This window comes from Mauremys reevesii, linkage group 11, assembly GCF_016161935.1.
Source record: "Mauremys reevesii isolate NIE-2019 linkage group 11, ASM1616193v1, whole genome shotgun sequence".
NCBI lineage: Eukaryota > Metazoa > Chordata > Testudines > Geoemydidae > Mauremys > Mauremys reevesii.
This window is the reverse complement of record NC_052633.1, coordinates 65,950,336-65,970,847: the sequence shown is the minus strand read 5'-3', so window position 1 is coordinate 65,970,847 and position 20,512 is coordinate 65,950,336. Positions and strand designations below refer to the sequence as shown.

Below are 20,512 nucleotides of genomic sequence, written 5' to 3'. Positions count from 1 at the left end.
TGGGGGGGTGGGCGGCAGCAGCACGTGGCCCGGGACCCTTGCTGGTGCTGGGGGTTGCTAGCCCTGCCAACCCACCTCCATGCCTCCCTGAAAGTGGCGACATCCCTCAGCTCCTCGGTGGAAGCACGGCCACACAGCTTTGCATGCTGCCTCCTCCCTGAGCGCTGGCTCTGCAGCTTCCATTGGCCAGGAACTGAGACCAGTGGGAGGTGCAGGGCAGTGCCTGCAGGCAGAGGCAGCATGCAGAGCCCCCTGGCCGCACCTCCCCCTAGGAGCTGAGGGATGTTGCCACTTCCGGGGAGCCCCCTGAGGTAAGCACCGCCCAGAGCCCTCACGTGGCCCAACCCCCAGCCCTGTGCTTCCCGCCCCCCACCCAACGTCTCCTGCTGCTGGTGTGTGTGGGGGGGGGTGGCCCGAGACTGCCTCAGCAGCGGTCTGTGCAGCTCAAGCTGCTCAGGCGGCCCTCGGGCCAGCCACACCAGCCACTGCAGAAGTCACAGAGGTCATGGAAAGTCACAGAATCCATGACTTCCATGACCAATTCGCAGCCTTAGTAACAGATAATTCCAGAGGAGCCAGATGGACTTCGGTGCCCAAATCCCATTGATAGTTATATTAAATATTTAAAGTTAGGCTCCCTCAGGGTCCCAGCCTGGATAGCCTTCCTAGAAGATATGCTCCAGTTCAGAGGCTCTCAGCCTTTCCAGACTACTGTACCCCTTTCGGGAGTCTGATTTGTCTTGTGTACTCCAAGTTTCACCTCATTAAAAACTACTTTCTTACAAAAATCAGACATAAAAATACAAAAAAAAAGTATCACAGCACACTATTACTGAAAAATTGCATACTTTGTCATTTTTACCATATAATTATAAAGTAAACCAATTTGAATATAAACATTGTACTTAACATTTCAGTGTCTACTATATCAAGCAGTATAAACAAGTCACCATCTGTATGAAATTTTAGTTAAGACTGGCTTTTTATGTAGCCTGTTGTAAAATTGGGCAGATATCTAGACGAGTTGATGTACCCCCTGGAAGACTTCTGCGTACCCCCGGGAGTCTGAGTACGTCTGGTTCAACTATAAACTGTTGGGCTAGTGTGTGAAATTATATGGCCTGTTATGCAGGACATCAGGCTAAAACGTAAGTCCTTTCTGGCCCTACAAATCTGTGACAAAATGATGATGGGGTAGTCAGTCATTTTATATGGTGTTTTCTGATACTTCTTCACTGACTTCTGTGGGATTCCGTGCCCACAAAGGTATGTAATGCTCCACCCAGGTGACAAGCAGAGCTGGCCTGAATCCCTCCCATCTCCTTGAAGAACTAAAAACACTGTTGCTTTTGTTGAAGTTTTACACAAAAATTTTCAGGTGTTTTGACTGAAATATTTCACGGCAAAAAAAAAAAATCCACCCAAAGTTTGACAGAAAGCAGACTCTTTCCACCAAAAATTTAATTTAGTCAAAAATCCAATATTCCATCAAAAAAGTTTCAGCCAGCCCTGGTGACAAGACCTACGTCAAAGCAGCAAAGAGTCCTGTGGCACCTTATAGACTAACAGACATTTTGGAGCATGAGCTTCCGTGGGTGAATACCCACTTCGTCGGATGTATGTGACCTACGTGTATGTCTCAGGGCCAAAGACAGAAGAGGCAGCTCACCAATTTTGGTGGCTGCTGTCACAAGCCTAGATGTTCTATAGTACTACAAAGTGACATGTGGTGACAGGAAGTAGCAATGGCATGATGAATAAATGCATCTTTAAGGAGTCCATGTCCCTAAGCAAGATCCTTGCCAGCCACCCAAAATGTGTGTTTTTAGAGAAAGGGAGAAGGAGCATGGTAGGTACAGCCCTCTGCTGCTCCCCCTTCCTGCTCCTATAAATGCCATAAAAGTTAGACTTGATTGGGATGGAGAACCTGAACTGATGAAACACCACACAGAAACGCAGGTCCTCTTCTACTAAACCCGTTTCCCTGCATGAGACGAGATTTTTAGGGTAGCTTAGAAGAATGATTTTGCATAAACTTTCCCACAGATTTATCCCTTAAGAGTGGGCAAGGTATCTAGTAGCAATGAGACCTCCCCTCCGACAGGAGATGGAGTGAGGAGACAGTCATCCTTTAAAGGAGGAGTCGATAGACTCCAGACTGTGACAATTCAATGCGAAGGCAGGAGTGGGGCAAAGGACCTGAGCTCTACTTGCCCAGTCACCTAGAGAAAGTTGTTGAGGAGTAAAGGACCCATTTTTTAAATCTTCAAAGTTTTACAAATCTTCAAAGTCAGTCATTTTTCTTTCACAGGTTTCAAAAAGAACATTTTTCATCAATTTGAATCTTTTTCAAAAAATTTTACATTGAAAATTTGTGGTTTCATTTTGGGAGGGGGAGGGATTAAGCTTATCACTTCCCCATCTTTTGCCACTAAAAAGTGTTGGGGAGGAAGCCCTAATTTTCTCTTTAAAAAAACTGAAAAATTAAAGATTTTTGAAAAAAATTTCAAAAAAATTTCAGCCAGCGCTATTGGCATCAGCATTGTAAAGGTCAGATGAATATATTTCGTGTCTGTTCTTGACAATCTTTCTTGCAAGACTGTTTTAAAAGACATGTTTCCTAAAACAGTTTCAACAGAAATAAAAGGTGAGATATTTAGACTCGTTCCTTTAAAAGTGTACTCAGACCAAGACATTGCACATCTAAAAATATCCCTTTGTCTTCCCTCTGTTTTCAAACACCTCTAAGGAGTATTTCTTCTCTGACAACAGCGGGTGTGTGAATGTACTACATTTTAATTGTTTGGGAACATGCAGCAGGGAGAGTTTAGGGGTAAAGTAGCACCCCATTTAAGTTAACAGCAAAACTTCCTTTAACTTCAATAAGCCTAGAATTTCACCATGGGTATTTTGAGTGCACTAGCCCTGTCCTGCAGGAGGAGAGCTTCAATGATCTAATAAAGATTTTCCACTTTGAACTATTTTTGATCCTAGATCACAAAGGGATAGCCATCAAATTCATATCAGGTGTAACACCAATGACTTCCGGCTGCCCCTGATAATTTGGTAAGAAAGGTCATGAAAACACAAGTTAAGCAGCAAAGGAGCCAACCAGACTATCATCAAACTCAGGCCTGTATTATAGTGGGGAGTAGGGTGACCAGACGTCCCAATAAAAGGGACTGTCCCTATTTTGAGGAGTTTGTCCTGCGTTCCGACCAGAGTACGGTTGGGACGCCATTTGTCCTGATATTTTGTTTCCTGGTCTTCGGCGGTATTTCAGCAACAGGTAATAAACTTTGCCGCCAAAGACAGAAGCACCCCTTGCTGAAATACCGCTGAAGACCATCTGCGACTTAAGGGCTCTCCATCGAATTGCAGCCGAACTCCCAGAGGGGTGAGTGTAAAAAAACCGCTCCCCCTGTGGCGATCCCAATATTTTCCCCTTAACATCTGGTCACCCTAGTGGAGAGTTTCTAACCCTGACAAATTCCACATAGGTCTGAATGCTTCCCCAGTCTTTTTAAGCACTGCAGTTTTAGTCCTTTAAAGAGGAAGTGGACAGTGTTTCCACACATACCCAATCCCCCATGACAAAACTGAACTCCCTTCTTGGTAGGTTGCTCATTCACCCTGTTATAAAAAAAGTGCAAGTGTATCCAAAACCAGCTATAGTCTTTTTAATAATTTTTAAATCATAATTTAGACAGACAGATATGACTGGTATGCTTTTCATCTCAAAATATGCAGGATGTAAGTTATAACTGATGGTTTTATGATTATTTTCAGAGCTTACTTTGTGATGGAAAGGAAATCTGCAGTACTGCAGATTTTTACAAGGAAAAAAACCAATGTTTGTAACTTGAAACAGCTATGTGCTAAGGGCCTGTTCCCAGGGAAATCAATGGGAGAGCATCAGGACCTTTATATGAAGAAAAGGAAGCTACTGTTGGATTTTCCATCAGATATGCTGTGTTTTGGGATTGAGGGCCAGGTGGAGTGGAAAGGTAAAAAGTTACAATTACACCCAGGCTACTTTACAATGAGTTTTCCCTTGCATCTGATGAAAGGATGCAACTAGTGAGGAATATTGATAAGAAGTAAAATAAGGACCCCGTTCTTGAAAACCCAAGTTTTCAGATACAGAGATAGCTATAGCGAGAGAGAGAGAGAGTGTATATTTTATATATATATATATATATATATATATATATATATATATATATATATATATATATATATATATATATATAAATAAAAAAGAGAGAGAGAGAGAGAGAGCGCGCAAAACAACTTTATTACATATTATATGGATATTCCTTAAGAATTCTATGCCAATCAAAAAGAGAAAGAACGAACCTAGTGGCTTGAGGGGAAAAGTGTAGCCATTCAAGCCAACAGTTTGTCTACCCACAACCCCATCTCCTCCCCCCCCACCCAAATCTAGAGGGAAAAATCATCACACAATACAATGACTGGTATCCCCCATTGGAAGATTGGTATCGCTTATAGAATTCAACAGAGACGGTATTCATGTTCTTTTAAGCCTCTGTTTGAACAATGTCACTATGGAAACAGATCTGTGATGCCCTGCACCTTATCAGCTCTTCCCTATTTAAATTCTCTCCCTGAATTTTCAACAAAGCCATTCACTGAACCTCAACTAATCTAAGATTCTGTTGGGGTTAGTCTTTTTCAACTCCCCACCCCACTCTTCAAAAGATTCTCTCCCCCACTACCAATGCCTGACACAAACAAGCCTGTTTGTTTCACCTCTTCAGTTCTTAGCTAGTGATCTTTAAGACAGTATGTATTACCAAGCAGACTATGTAAAGTATAAAACACTCACATTGTTTTTAATGCAAATTCCACTCATTCAGCAGCTTGAGTTTTTGTTTTCCCACTCAGTTGCTAAAAATTTATCTTCTCATATCTGCATCACATGTGCTCGTACCTCTCTCAGAGAATTCCTAGGTTAGACACAGAGGGTTGCATAGGCTTCTTTGTAACCCAGTTTGCTACCAACTCCAGATGCACACAAAATTCTGTAGTTGCAGATCTTTGAGTATCAAAGTTCCTATCATTTTTCCTTCCTTAGGGATTTGTTTATAAGTGGAAGTGGAAAAGGGTAACTTTGCCCTGCAATGCCCTGATATTGAACAACCGATTGCACCCAAATGTGATAAACAGAGTTAATGGATAGAATAGTACTGCACTTGCACTAGATACAATTTCAGAATTAACCCATCAGAGGAGATCAGCAAGGGTTAGCTATGGACCCCATGGCACTTACTACTAGCTGATAAACCATGGGCTGTAATCACACTCCTCCGACATGTCTAAATGGAGATGAGCCAAACTGTAATATTGAGCTATCTAGGGTTTTACATGGCTGCCCAGGGCCACAGAATCAGAGCACATTCCATGTAAACAGCAAAGTGCCTAGCTGATTTCATGGAGCCTCTGGCACTTTTCCAGATAGGTTTCAGATTTGGGGGAGGGGGATTGGCTGGTTCTAGGGTGTGTCATGTTAAACACCTCAGGGATAATACTGATTAGCTGACCAAATGCTCCTTCCCCACCTCAGACATTATTAGAACATCCATATCAGTTTCACTTTGGCTTGGAGCACAGCGATCCTGTGGGGTGGGGCATGCGGGGGGAGGGGGGGGAAGAGAAGAGAGAGAAAGAGGAATAAAAGAGAAATATCTGCCAATTATTTCTGAGCTTCAGCTAAGCTGAGTGTGAAAGAACTCAAGATGTAGCCCTCAAAAAAGGAAATCTATGTTTCACAGATTCAGTTTGTTTTTCAACAATGAAACAGGACAGGCTTTTATGAAGCAAACTACACCTCTACCGCGTTATAATGCCACCCAATATAACACAAATTCGGATATAACGCGGTAAAGCAGTGCTCCGGGGGCGGGGGGGGGGGCAGGGCTGCACACTCCAGTGGATCAAAGCAAGTTCAATATAATACGGTAAGATTTTTTGGCTCCCGAGGACAGCGTTATATCAAGGTAGAGGTGTAGTTCCTTTTCCAGATACTGTTTAAATACAAGTTTGTTTATTTGTGGGGGTTGCACTTATATAGGGCCTTTCAAATGCTGTTGCAAGATTTAACATCTAAACCATCACATTCTCAGAGGCAGGTAAATATCTTATGCCCATTTTACAGATTATACTGTTTTACCAAGGAACAGAGGGGTTAAGAGACTTGTCTGAGGTCATGCAGCAAGACAGTGGTGGATGCAAGACTAGAAGTGAATCTAGACTCTCAGTCACCCTGGCCTAACCACTAGGAGCCTCAGCCTGCAAACAGTCATGCACACCAGTAGCCCTATTGGGTTCAAAGGGGTTACTTACTCTCACACTCTCTCTCTCACACACACAAAATTGTGCTCCTATTGCAGTCAACTGCAAAACTCCTATTGAGCTCTACAGTGCAGAATGACGTTACACAAGTTGTTTGCAGTGTGGTCGTAGCCATGGTCCCAGGATACGAGAGATGAGGTGCACAAGGTAATATCTTTTATTGGACCAACTTCTGTTGGTGAAAGAGACAAGCTTTCGAGTGACTTATAAGCTCACAAGCTTGTTTCTTCCACCAACAGACACCGGTCCAATAAAAAAAAAATACTAACTCACCCACCTTGTCTCACTAAAAATAAGCACATTCTCAAGAGTCTGCAGAATTGGGATCTCCTAATATAGCACTTATTTGGGGAGAAGTATCATACAAACACACTAGCTCTGACCCAACACACACGGGAAAATGTTCAGAAGTAGTTAAGCTACTGAGGAGCCCAAGTCCCACCGACTTTCAGTGAGACTAAGGAACTTCTGAAAAAACAACCAACCAACCTTATTCACAAAGAGATCAAGAACCACAGAACATACCTCCTTCCCAGTTTCTTCTTTGGCGCAATAAGGGGGGGAATTTAGGGTTTCTTGGTGCTATGAAAAACATAAACTGCAGACAATTTATTCTCCCCCAATTTCTCAAATGAAGATTCATCATCCATCGCTCCAAGTCATTTCCATAAATTACTGCTCTGCACAACAGGTTTCTCAACAGTGAGAGCATGAACACCACACTTATTTCCAAGTATTCAAGAGGTGCATAATTACAGCTATCCAGGGCCAGCTAGTAGAGTTCCTCTTTGGTTTCTTGCCACAGCTCAGGGTGTGTGAGCATGAACATGAGGAGAATTGTCAGGTGTACAAAGGCTTAATGCCAGCTCAACTTCTCCCTTGCTGTGTACAGGTGTCTCATGGGCAGAGCTATATGAATGGCTGCTTGGGAGAATGCCAGGTTCTACACCTAGGGGTGTAGGATTAGGTTGAAACCCAATTTGGGGAGCTTCCTGTTTACACTTTATTAGCAAATTTTATTTCTTGTTACAAACATCCCTCAAGAATATCTTGCCAATTGCAGCCTTGTTTATTTCCCATCCCTTGTTAAGATAATTACATTCAAAGAAAGAAACTACTCTGAACAACAAAAGATCTGGGTTAAACCATCAAGACGCTGGAGATTCCAACTGAAAGCAGATATTTCTGAGGCTCCGTTTTGCCCTCAAATTGAGCTGTGCAGTTTCCTTTAAAATTAAAGGTTGTGCTTACATTTCTGAGGGCGGATTTGGGCCCTCTGCCTTTATCCTCATACCACTGAACTTGCTCCCTTTCCCCTTCCTTGCCCACAACCGTAAGAATTAAGTATGGAATGTCAGCCTTAACTTGGATTTCCTGGGCTTAGGTGGATCAAGCCAAAATTCCTTTGCTTTTTCCCCCTCCAACAGCTATAGCATTAAGTATGTAATATTCAACACCATCCTTTCTCCTCCCATGGAGGATATTAGCCTCTAACACTACCACAGGATTTCCCACAGGTCAGGGTGATCAGCTCCATCTAATGATCCAGTCTTGCTCCACAGTGTAGATATTCATGCTATCTTGTACTCTATAAACTGCTGTGGGTCCTCAAAACACATTTACATGAGCAAGATGGATTTGGGATAAATTTCCCCTCAAGAGCCTTCTCACTAAAGGGTTCTAGTGTGCCTTTCCCTAGGGATTAAAGGCTCCAGAGTTGCCATTAGTTACAGCAATGAAACAATGGGCCAGACCCACTTCTGATGCAACTCCATTGACTTCAGTGGAGTTGCACCAGGAATTAAGTTGTTTTATAGCCCTGGGAACAGGGTTGATTTGCTCCTTTTCTTCCTAACAAATGTTGCTCCTCATTTTTAAAGCATTTCCACTGGCAAAGAATGCTGCAGAGACAATGGCAATAGCACACACGGGCATAGAAGTTGCATATCCTGAAAGAGATGGAAGCCTGTAGTTCTTGTGCTAGAAGGGAATGGGAGCATTGACCACATGGTCTCCAAGGAGTGAGGGTTTTCTGAGTGAGAGCTGAGCTGGCTCATGAAGTAGAAGAATATGGTGCCAGGCCCTTGAATAGAGGTGAGATATTGCAATAAAAGCCACATTTGCTGTAAGAAATCCCAACCTCAGACAACATTATTATTGAGTTCTCTCTAAAAATCACACAAATTTATAGCACTAGCTGGCCAAGAACCACCACAGCCTCAGAGCTTCCTCACAGCAAAACTTGCTATTAAAGATTCAAGTTGTGGGATGGTTATAGAAAGAAATGCTTTGGTCACATCTCCCTTGCCGCCACTAAAAACACACTGCATCAAGAATTAGTCAGACAGTACAGTCTTTTGCCCTTTTTAAAGTATGGAGACATAATCTTTCAAACTATGGCATCTCTTAACTGACAGTGGACCCCTTTACCACACCCTCCTCCTCCAAAGCCCCTAGTCTCCATTGCTCTGTAATACAGTGATTAATGCCAGACTAGACATCAACATTTGATAGAAGCAGAGGAAGCAGTTTTAGGAAGAGAAATGGTTCATTTAAAGGCCAACACCTGTTAGCAGTTCCCTAGAAGGCAAGTGATTTTACATCCTCTCTCTTCAGGGGCCTATCACCACTGTCCCTTTAGGGATTTAATTAGATCAACCTATTCAAGGGAATGTAACAAGACTCATTGTCCCACAGCATCCCCTCGAGACAGAATGAGGCACTGCAGCAGATTTGCCTCAGTTTTCCCTTGGTCTTCTGCGACTCACCCCAGCTGCCAATGCCTTCTGGGATGCTTCAGTGACTGAGATCTCTGGCTAAGGGCTTGTCTACACCTGTTAGTGTAGACCAAGCCTAAGTCTCAGTTAGCCCCAACCCCTTCCAGGGTACTAATGTCCACAGGCCTTACACTCAGGCCTGTCACTATTTTTCCCCTCCCCTGTATTAGGGCACACCACATTCCTTATTCCCTTGATGCCAGGGGTTCTCTCCAGCTGTCTCACTAGGGTCTGTAAAGAATCCCCTTTGCCTCCCTCTTAGTTCCATGAGTCCACAATAGCCCCAGGCACACCCTGGCCCTCTCATCGGCCTCTGGCCCTATGCTCACTTGGGCTCCTTGCCCAGGGCTATCACACAAGAGACCTAGCAGCCACACCTGTTTTCCCTCAGGTCTTTCAGTGGAGACTCTGCTTTTGCCTGGGTCTCTTCCTCAGGCAACCCTCTACAAAGGCTCTTAGCCCTTAGAAAGAAGCAGTTGGTCCACACTCCTCCCCAATAAAAGCCCAGCAGTAGGACTGTATTCTTTTTAAGAAAGGGTCCGAGTGTGTCAAGGAGTGAGTAACTGGATGGGGCTGGCCTGCCCCACCCCAGGCCTCCTGGGCCTTAAAGGGGCAGGCCACCCTGTCACAGGCAGGTCACCACTTCTACTGGTGTCATGATGGATCTTGAAGTCAGTGCCACATTATCCTGTGGTGAGAGAATGCAGGGAGGATGAAGGACGACAACGGAAGAGGAGTTGTTTAGTGTTGTTGTAGCCATGTTGGTCCCAAGATATTAAATAGACAAGGTGGGGGAGGGAATCTCTTTTATTGGACCAACTTCTGTTGTGTGACAGACAAGCCTTCTAGCTTACACAGGACTTTTCTTCAGCTTGTCTCTTTCACCAACAAAAATTCGTCCAATAAAAGATATTATCCATCTTGTCTCTCAAAGAGAAGACGAGCTGCTTTCAGATCCTCTGTCCCCAAGCAGGCCCACAGTCCCCACTTCAGACACAGCAGAGGAGGAGCAACATTGCCCAGGCCAGGGAGAGGGAGATAAGGTAGAGCTCCCTGTTTTTGTAATAGTAAGAAGCACAGGGCTCTCCATAGGCTCTCTCTGACCATCTCTGTGGGTTAAATGGAACAGATTACACACGTGACCACTCATGCAAGCTACACACTGCTGTCACTACGGAATGATTCCTGGACAGTGTTGCCAAGTGGATAGGGGACCAGACTTGATGTCACAGATTCATAGCATTTAAGGCCAGAAAGGATCTTTAGATCTAGTCTGACCTCCTTTATATCACAGGCCATTATGCTTCACCCAGTAATTCCTCTATTGACCCCAACTAATTGAGTTTGATTAAAACATAATCCCAGGAAAGTCTAGAAGAATAAAAATGTAGTCCCCCAAGGATCCTCATCACAGTTGTTGCCAGAGGTGCCAACTGAATTAAATGCCCTGAATGATGTAGTACTGTACTGTACTGTATTAATGTTCTGGGATTACCACATGCATTTCATGTGCCCGAAAGTTGAGCAGGTATTATCGGGGTGGCTCAATGTATTTTGCCACCCCAAGCATGGCAGTCAGGTGGCTTTTGGTGGCATGCCTGTAGGAGGTCCCACGGTCCCGCACCTTCGGCGTACCTGCCACCGAATTGCTGCCAAAACCACAGGACCTGCGGACCTCCTGCAGGCATGCCGCCGAAGGCAGCCTGACTGCCACCCTCACGGCAACTGGCAGGCTGCCCCCCACGGCTTGCCGCCCCAGACACGCGCTTGGAGCGCTGGTGCCTGGAGCTGCTCCTGGGTATTATATCTTGGTTTTAAAGAAAAAAAAATCAGACAGTGTCCATTAACAATACAGAAATGGTGGTGTTTTACCATATTCCACTCTACAAATCTATATAACCGAGTTTACTACAAGGCTACTGTTTTTCTGCCAGGGTGACTCTCTGACTGGTGCTGATTTGCTTCATATAAATCTGGCCCCCTCGCCACAAAGACTGACTCGTTGCCAATCTGCCTGCCAGGAGCCAGATGGAAACAATATCACCACAATGATAAGCATAACCCAACACATTAACCATATCATCATTAGGGGTCAATGACTACAAGCATCTTTACAGACTGGAAGGGGAAACAACATACAATCAAGATCAACCCCATGAGCCTAATTTATTTTTTAATGACACAGAAAACATCCAGCATCAACATTTTTTCTTCCAGCTTTTGGGTTGAATTCACCATTTCAGATAATCACCTAGTACAACCAGCATTACAGTCCATTTGACAATAAGACCATAACAAACCTATTTACTGCATCCCCTCAGCAAATGTAACTGCTATCACACAAGAGTTGGGGGGCAGGGGCGGGGAAGGAAATGAACTTTGGGCTTGACTCTTGAGAGATTTGTTTAATCCCTTCAAAGGATATTGAAAATTTGGAGAGGGTGCAAAAGGCCACAAAAATGATGAGAGAGCTGGGTGGTGAAGCATCTTACATTTAAGATGGTTTAAGAGGTCAGTCCATGTATCTTATCAAGAAGACTGAGAGGTGACTTGATTACAGTGTATAAGCACCTTCACAGGAAGAAAATACCAGGTACTAAAAGACTCTTTCATCTAAAAGAGAAAGTCAGGACAAGAACCAATGCCTGGAGGTTAAGTCCACACAAATTCAAAATAGAAATAAGGATTTAAAAAAAAAATAATTAAAAAGTGTAATTGAGGGTTTGGACCAAAGTACCCAGGGAAGTGGTGGATTCTCGGTATCTTGAGGTCTTCAAATCAAGACAGGAGGCCTTCTTTCTGGAAGATATTTTTTAGTCAAATGCTGGTTACTGGAATGAATACACAGTTGACTAGGGGTTTGCCTACATTACCTCTAAAGTTGCACTGGTTAAACTAAAGATGTGTTTTTAATTAAACCTGTGCATGCCCCTGTGTGGACAGTCTTAAATTGCTTTAAATGTTACTGAATTCAGCTAAATCAATATGAGTAAGGAATCAACTTAAACTACAGTGGTATAAGCCTGCCTTGTATGTAAGTTAAGTCTGTCCACTCAGGGGTTTTATACTGTTTCAACTACATCAATGTTATTTTGTGTTTAGACACGGTCTAAGTATGATTGTCATCGTCCCCCACATTTTCCCTCCCTACATCCTAGGATTCCTGGACAACGAAAAGTGCTACAGAAATAAGACCTAACTATAGTTTCCTTCAGAGAAAACCCAATCCCAGCACATTTCTTTGCTTGCCTTCCTCCCTCCCTCGTCCCCAAGGCTATGTTGTTATATTCTTTGCCGCTCTCCCAGAAAGGTAGCCATTCTAGCACAGGTTCTATTTGGTTAAATAGCAACACAGGGCTTTGCTACAGTATTACCATAGCAACCTCCAGGACATACAGCACATTCATACCCATACCTAACTGAACTGAAAAACAGAAGCTAGCTGAAAGCAAAAGTGACTTGCAAAGTGAAATAGAATCAAAATAGCAACATATTAACATTTGACAGTGACCTTGGCTTTCTTGTTACAACAAACAATGCAATACTGAAATTCATAAGGGACCATCAGCAGGAATTAGTATTTCATACTTAAAAGGCATGGCTCTACACAGAACAAGCTAAAGTTATAACAAAATGAAACAAAAAACATTCTGCAGTCAAGCAACAATTGAGATTGCTATTGGAGGCAGTGTGGTCTAGTGGACAGAGCACAGGACGGGCACTAAGGATGTCTGGGTTCTATTCCTTGCTATGATCACGGGCAAGTCACTTTACCCTATGCGTCAGTTTCCACCTCTGTTAATCTGTAATGATGCTGACAGTCACTGAAAAGCACTTTCGAGACTAAATTTATATAGCACTTTTCATCAGTAGAGACATAAGGTTGGTGAAGTAATATCTTTTTATTGGACCAACTTCTGTTGATGAGACACAAATTGGTCCAATAAATGATATTGCCTCACTCACCTTGTGTCTCAACTATCTTGGGACCAACATGGCTACACCACATACAACAATGAAATACAGAAAAGTTATCAGATTTATTATACTGCAATGCTAAAAATATTCCAGTGGGAACTCTACAAAATTATTCAGATTTAAAAAAAAAAACCTCTCCATTTAGACTAAAGTTAATTAGTACATCATCAAGAGCATAAACAACCAAAACAATAGATTAGGCAACTGAAGTCTGACCAACTGGGCTGTATATATTTACTATACCCTTTTGCTGTACATCCATTCTGGCATATGGAAAGTAGACAAAAGCCCTTTACAGCTTGCTCACTTTACAGGCACTTCCTCACTCAAGCAGTCCCGTAGAAGCCAGTGAGCACCATAAGATTTCCAGGATTAGACCACTGGTTTTTATTCAGGAGAATGGAAGCCTTGTGTCCTGCCCCAGCTCTTCAACTAACAGCTACGTAACCTGGGCATATCGTTTACCTCTCTGTGCCTTAGTTTCCTCACCCATAGGATTACAGAGACACCTAGAGGGCCTAATCTTTCCCTCAGAGCCACCCGTGGAAGATCACCCACATGATAGGAAAACTCAGGATGCCTCCCCTGACCCATTCCTGGAACCACGTGGAGAGCTTTCAGCAAGTTCCTAGATCTGCACATCTGAAGGCCATGATGGGCTAGGAGAGGGAGTGCTGAAGCAAGGCCAAGGAGGATTCACCTCTTACTGCTGATTATACAAACATGATCATTCCACTTTTACACTGTCCTCCTCTCCGTCCCCATTTGCTTGTTGTTTCCACCAGTTGCCTCACCTCGTACACTAAGACTGTCAGATATATGGGATAGGGACCATCTTTTTCTTACATGTGCATACAGTGCTCAGCACAATGGAGCCCTGATCCCTGACTGGGGCCTCTTGGAGCTACTGCAACACAAAGAGACAAGTGCCACAAAATCCTATGGGTAACCTGCACAAGAGGTTGCACAGTCCCTGTAAGAAGCCCTTCCACTTTAAGCTCCCTAAATCCTGCCTTAAAGGGACAACCTCCTCTGAGGGATTCTTCAGCAATCCAAGGCGCCCCCACTAGCTCTGGAAGACACACGGTCTCAGGTGAATCCCCAAGAACAGCAAGGATCTTGAGGGGTTAACAGCAGTGGGTGTGAGGCCCCCATGCTCCTGCAGATGGGTTAAACCCCACTCTGATGAAGAAAAAAAAAAGAGTTAAGAAATTCTATGTTGTTTCCCCCTCACGAGTTTCTAATGCAGGAGGGGATGATTTCCAGCCCCTGCTCCCAAGTTCTCTCTAACAAACTAGAACTGAAAGTTTATTTTAAAGATCTAGTCTCTCACAATTAATGTATTTCAATCAGCTTGGATGATGAAACCAGTCTGGACAATTTCACTTTCATTTTTTCAGTGTACAGCTCCACTTTATTACTAAGCTGTTCAGGCAGTAAAGTATTCCAGTGACTCTCAGAAGTCTGTCCCCCAAAAGGTCAAACTGAAGGAATCTGTGAAGGTCTAACTACACAGAGAGAATGTGTCCAACCGTGACAACCCCATAGTCCAAGTGGATTGACAGCAGGGTTTGAAACCTAGACATTCAGCAATACAGCACAGATCTTTATAGCGTGAGCTAATGTAGGGTGGTCCGGGGGGGAGGGGGGAAGATGGGGGAGGTATAATTTACACAATATTTTCCATGGCAACTAAACTCACCAGAAATTTGCTGTTTGATAAAACTACAGGGACTCTTTGTGTGCTGGGCTGCCCTCATGCCCCAGGAATACTTTTTATTCAATATTGTTTTTATTCTTAGGCAAACAGGATATTTCTACCCAATCCTGCACCGAAAGATATTGAACAATGATCAAGTATTAGTCCTGCCCTATAATAAAAATATAGCAAGTATTTCTCACTGTGTAGCCTGGTGTTTTCTATTATATTACATCCAGATTTCTGTATCCCTAATTCTCGTTCCCACTTTAGGTCGATTGCTCCTCCTGAGGGAGTGCTGTCTAATGGTTAGCAAGCAGTAGACCTTGGAAAAAGGATTCCCCGGTTCCAAGTTCTGTCACTGACTCACCTTTACATTCAATCACTTTCTCTCTCTGCCTCAGTTTCTCCATCAGCAATTCCTTATTTACAGGCTAGGATTGACTCAGACAGGCAATATCACCAGCCTCACTGAGATACTATTATTAATTATGTTTATTACCATAGTGCTTAAGGACCAATTGAAAATGGTGCCCCATTGTTCTGGGCACTGTACACACACAGATTACCCGATAATCCCAGGGCGAAAGAGTTTGCCACTCAACAGACAAGGTGAAACGGTTATGCACAATACCTTTATTTTCTGGTATTCCGATGTGATAAATATGGTTTTTCTAGCACCACAAAAGGGATGCTTATTACTAGCAGAGTAAGTCTTCCCATTCCCCTCAACAGCTTGTTTAAGATGCCGAGCTGCAGAATCATGAAGAGTTCATGAACATGAAAAGCTGCCAAAAGCATTAGAGAAAGTTTACGAACACTGATCTGAACCCTGCTAATATCAGTTCTAAGACATCAAAAGAGTCTGGAGAACAAGACTAGGAACAGAAAGTGATCAGGGAGTAGAGCAATGCCAGCCAAGGAAAGTTTCCAGAGAAGTTTACAAAATGCAAGGCTAATAAAAAACTAGTAGCAACTACTCATTTTACACTATTGGACAGGTTACTCTGTTAGTGCACGGTTGTTGGCTAACACTAACTGGAACTGGCTAAGCAACATCATCATCTGTTTAAACTTATTTCATTTAGCAGATCACTTGGACCACAATTCACGTTGAATGTCTTCACCCAACACAAGTTCATCTTCCCTGTGTGTCTGTCTAGGACAAATACTTCTATATGGCTTCTGCTTAACACTGGTTTCCCATTTGATATAAGCACATTTCTTTATGGAGGAAGGATGGTCTTGTGGTTACTGCACAGGAATGTTTATCAGGAACACCAGGGTTCTATTTGTAGCTATGTCCAGAGACTTCTTGTGTAAGCATAGGGAAACCACTTTCTGGCTCTGTTTGCACTTCCATAAAATTGGAATAATGAGGCCCACCTGCTTCTCAGAGTGTTATAGCACAAATTAATTCATTTGTAAAAAGTCTTAAGAGATCCTGCAATGGAATGTGCCACATAAATACAAAATATGTATTATATACTCTGTGTGTATATGTGAGAGAGAGAGAGAGAGGAATATGTGCAACATTATGAGTTTCCCTGAATAGCATTACACAAAAATTGATTCATATGGTTAAAAACAATGGCTCCCACATTAGTATTGTAATACTAATCAATGACAGCATCATGCACTTTTACTGCATGGCAATCAAATACTCCTTTGATCTTTACCTGCTTTACTGTGGGAAGGACAGTCCACTCATTATATTAGCAAAACAAGCAATTCTCCTACGCAGCAGCGATCCAGATTATTACTAAAAAGATAGACTAAAAAAAAAAAAAAAATCAAAGAAACACTGAAAGATATTGGTGACCTAGATTGCAGTACTGGTAGGTGAGCCAGACTGCAATACCAAATGCTACAGGTCAATCTATTTCTCTGTTAGGCATCAGCTTTTCATGATGCCAACCGAGCTTTTGACAAAATCCTTCAAGGTTCCAGAGAGACCCCCTGACAACCAGTGTAAAGTTTCCCACATGATTTACCACAGGAGTATGCAGATTAATGTTCTTCTACAGACAGGGTAATTTCCCACTCTGGCCACTGTCTCAGAGAGAGTCTAATGATAACTGTGCATAACCACACATTTTCAAAAACATGGGTTGGGTTTTTTTCACATGCAGCCTCTGCATTCAATTTTTGTTTATCTCATTTTATTATAGACTAAGAAAATGGGCAAGTTTATGGAAGGCCAACGTGGAGGGGGAGGGGTCGCAATGAAAGGAAATACAATAGCTTAGGCCAAACTAAATTATAGTTATTTGGAGAGAGGAAAAAACCACTGAATGGTTCCATATTGGTGGAAGAGCTTCAATTCTTCTTTTTTTTAAATGAATAAACTACAGACATCAACAAAGACATCCAGAAATCCTAACATTATAGGAAAACATAAATTTTCAGTCCACTCAATCATCTTGAACCACTTCATTCTGGTCAAACATAGCCGAAACTCTCTTAGAGAACAGGAAGTTACATACCTCATCAAAAACCAGCAAAGCTGTATTTCCGGTCTTGTGGGATAAAACAGAACCTGGCAGGAAAAGATAGCATATAAAAGTTCCTCTTTAAGACGATGAAATCTTTGTCCTGAGCTTGCGTTTAGCTTCGTAACTTAAATTTGGAGCCCTGGAGGGATGTTTGTTATTTTTTGCATCTTGGTTTGTTGTAAAACCTTCTCTGTATCATAGATGGAGCAAAAAACAATAAGAAGTGTTTGACAAAGATCTAATGCATCAGCTATTAAATCTGTATCTCCCCAAACTTTATACACATTAGTGTTTCCCATGTAATAAAACTAACCAACAAGCAAAAAGCATTGAAAAGCCACATAATTAGTTTTGTTTGTCACAGAATAACAGATAATGGACAAGAACGGATATCTCCTTTACAGTTTACTAGCTTTATGAGAAAAAAAATACATATGCTATATTAATTCTGTTTCCGCCAACATCATCAGTGACGACACCTCCATTGTTATGCTAAATAGCTTCCCATTAGGGGTATTGTAGCAACCACTAAGCGAACTAGGCGGCCGCCTAGGGCGCCAAGTGGTTGGGGGTGCCAAAAAGCCTGCTCAGGGGAGGCGGTGGAGTGGAGGTGAGCTGGGGCAGGGAGGCACGGGGAGGCCTGCCCGCAGCAAGTAACCGGGGTTGGGGGGAAAAGAGTGTGCAGGGAAACCGCTCCCCGCCTCAGCTCACTTCCACTCCACCTTCTCCCCTGAGCACACGGCCCCTGCTCTAATTCTCCTCCCCTCCCAGGCTTGCTGCGCCAAACAGTTGATTGACGCCGCAAGCCTGGGAGGCGAGAGAAGTGGAGCGGCACTGGCGTACTCAGGGGAGAAGGCAGAGCGGAGGTGAGCTGGGGCAGGGAGCTTTTCCCGCCCCTGCTCCACCCCAGCCCCACCCCCACTCCCCTGAAGACTGCAGCCAGGCCCGACTCTGCACTCACCGCATGGTAAGTGGAGTGACCCGGCCCCAGCCCGGTCTGCTCTCCTGGCTCCCAGCCACGCCACCAGCAAGTGCTGGGGGGTGGTTCCCCCCCAAGCCTGGGAGCCAGGGGAGCAGAGCAGGCTGGGGCCGGGTCACTCCACTTCCCGCAGGAAGTAGCCAGCGCCCCTCCCCCCATCCCCCACGGAGGTCTTGTGTCACTCCCCCGCCCCCACCCCCGGAGACCTGGGGACAACCCGCCTTTCCCCCCATGGAGGCGGGGGGGGGGGGGGCTGTGTAGGGCACCAAAATAGCTAGGGATGGCCCTGGATCCCTAGGCTGAAGAGGGGGTGGGGGTGCAAGGTGGAAGTTTTTCCTAGGGCATGAAATATTCTTGCACCGGCCCTGATTATAGCATGATTAAGTATAGGAACCTTGAGAATTCTATTTTCAGGAAGTGATTGATGAGAGAGAAAGGGGAGTAAAGCCTGAATATTGCACTCTTTGCGCTCTCTCTTTTTATGTTGAACATTCAACATTCCCAGCCTTTTCTACTTTCCAATTCTTTGTGTTCTAGATGCTCTAGATGATTAGCTGAATTAAGCAGCCTGTGTATACTGGAAAACATTATGGTCCAACAGATAGGGTACGGGTCTGGAGATTTTCCAGCTCTGCAGTTACTAATCTGCTGTGTGATCTTGGATAAGCCATTTTACTTCTGTATGCCTTAGTTTCCACATCTATAAAATGGGAATGTGTGACACTAATCCTCCTTTGTAAAGTGCTTTAAGAAGAAAAACACAATATCAGTGGCTCTCAACCGTTCCAGGCTATTGTATCCCTTTCAAGAGTCTGATTTGTCTTGTGTACCCCCAAGTTTCACTTTTAAAAACTACTTGCTTACAAAAGCAGACATAAAAATACAAGTGTCACAGCACACTATCACTGAAAAATTGCTTATGTTCCCATTTTTACCATACAATTATAAAATAAACCAACTGGAATATAAATATTGTACTTACATTTCAGTGTATAGTATATAGAGCAGTATAAATAAGTCATTGTCTGTATGAAATTTTAGTTTGGACTGACTTTGCTAGTGTTTTTTTGTGTAGCCTGTTGTAAAACTGGGAAATATCTAGATGACCTCTGCGTACCCCCAGAGGTACACATACCCCTGATTGAGAACCATTGCACTATATAATATAAGAGCTTGGTAACAGTATTACTCTAAATAGGGCCTTTGGACTCCTTTAAATCCAGCTAGGTACAACAAGATATTCATCATATTTCACTGATCATTATGACAATGAGCAATAACAATGATGTAATTGACTGAATTTAGAGGTGATCAAGGACCATTGTACATAGACTTCCTCAATAATAATATCAGCTGGGTCAGTTTCTGTGTGATGTGCTTAATTCATTCTAGAGCAGGGGTTCTCAAACTGGAGGTCACGACCCCTCAGGGGGTCACAAGGTTATTACTGGGGGGGGTCATGAGTGTCAGCCTCCACCCCCAAACCCCGCTTCACTTCCAGCATTTATAATAGTGTGAAATATAAAAAACATTTTTAATTTATATGGGGGGGGGTCACACTCAGAGGCTTGCTTTGTGAAAGGGGTCACCAATACAAAAGTTTGAGAACCCCTAGAGTAGCCAAATCCTGAAACCTACCTTCAGCTTTGCCTAAGGCACTACTCAGGCAAATCTCCCAGTGACTCCAATGAGAGTTTTACCTAAGCAGGTAATAGGACTGAGGCAAAATTAAGTGAAGACTTCTGAATTTGGCCCAACATCAAGACAGGCGATACCAAAAAAGACACTCTCCTGCTCATTCTTCTCAAACTGTCCCCCATTATGATGGGCTCCCTTCATCCCACGAAAACCTGGTATGGGCCCATCTTTATTTATTATCCAGCAACCATCCCTCCATAACGCCAAGTATAATAAACTTCAGAACTAAGGGTGAACCATTCAAGAAATATATGTTTGCTGATGATGTTTTAAAGGAAGTCACACCAGTGAACTGCTGGAAGTCACTTAAGCGCTTGGATTCAGAGACTGTTGAAGTGATAATCTCACTTTTAACAGCAATAGCGTCTTCTGCTGATGTAGAAAGAATATTTTCTTCCTTTGGACTAATTCATTCCAAATTGAGAAATCATTTGGGACCTGAAAAGGCAGGAAAACTTGTTGTTCTTTTCCAGATTATGAACAAACAGGAAAATGAAAGTGAAGATGACTG

At 43.3% G+C, this 20,512-nt stretch overlaps 1 protein-coding gene across 4 annotated transcripts in view; it reads right to left on the bottom strand.

Annotated features, from left to right (window-relative positions):
* The window catches only part of MYLK (myosin light chain kinase), a 326,396-nt gene that overhangs the window by 289,868 nt on the left and 16,016 nt on the right, over positions 1-20,512 (bottom strand). The window contains exon 3 of one of the 4 annotated variants that reach the window (XM_039495241.1): positions 17,316-17,368. The exons of the other annotated variants lie outside the window; for them this stretch is intronic. The gene's annotated coding sequence lies outside the window, so the exon portion shown is untranslated. The remainder of the gene's footprint in view (positions 1-17,315; positions 17,369-20,512) is intronic. 4 annotated transcript variants of the gene reach the window in all.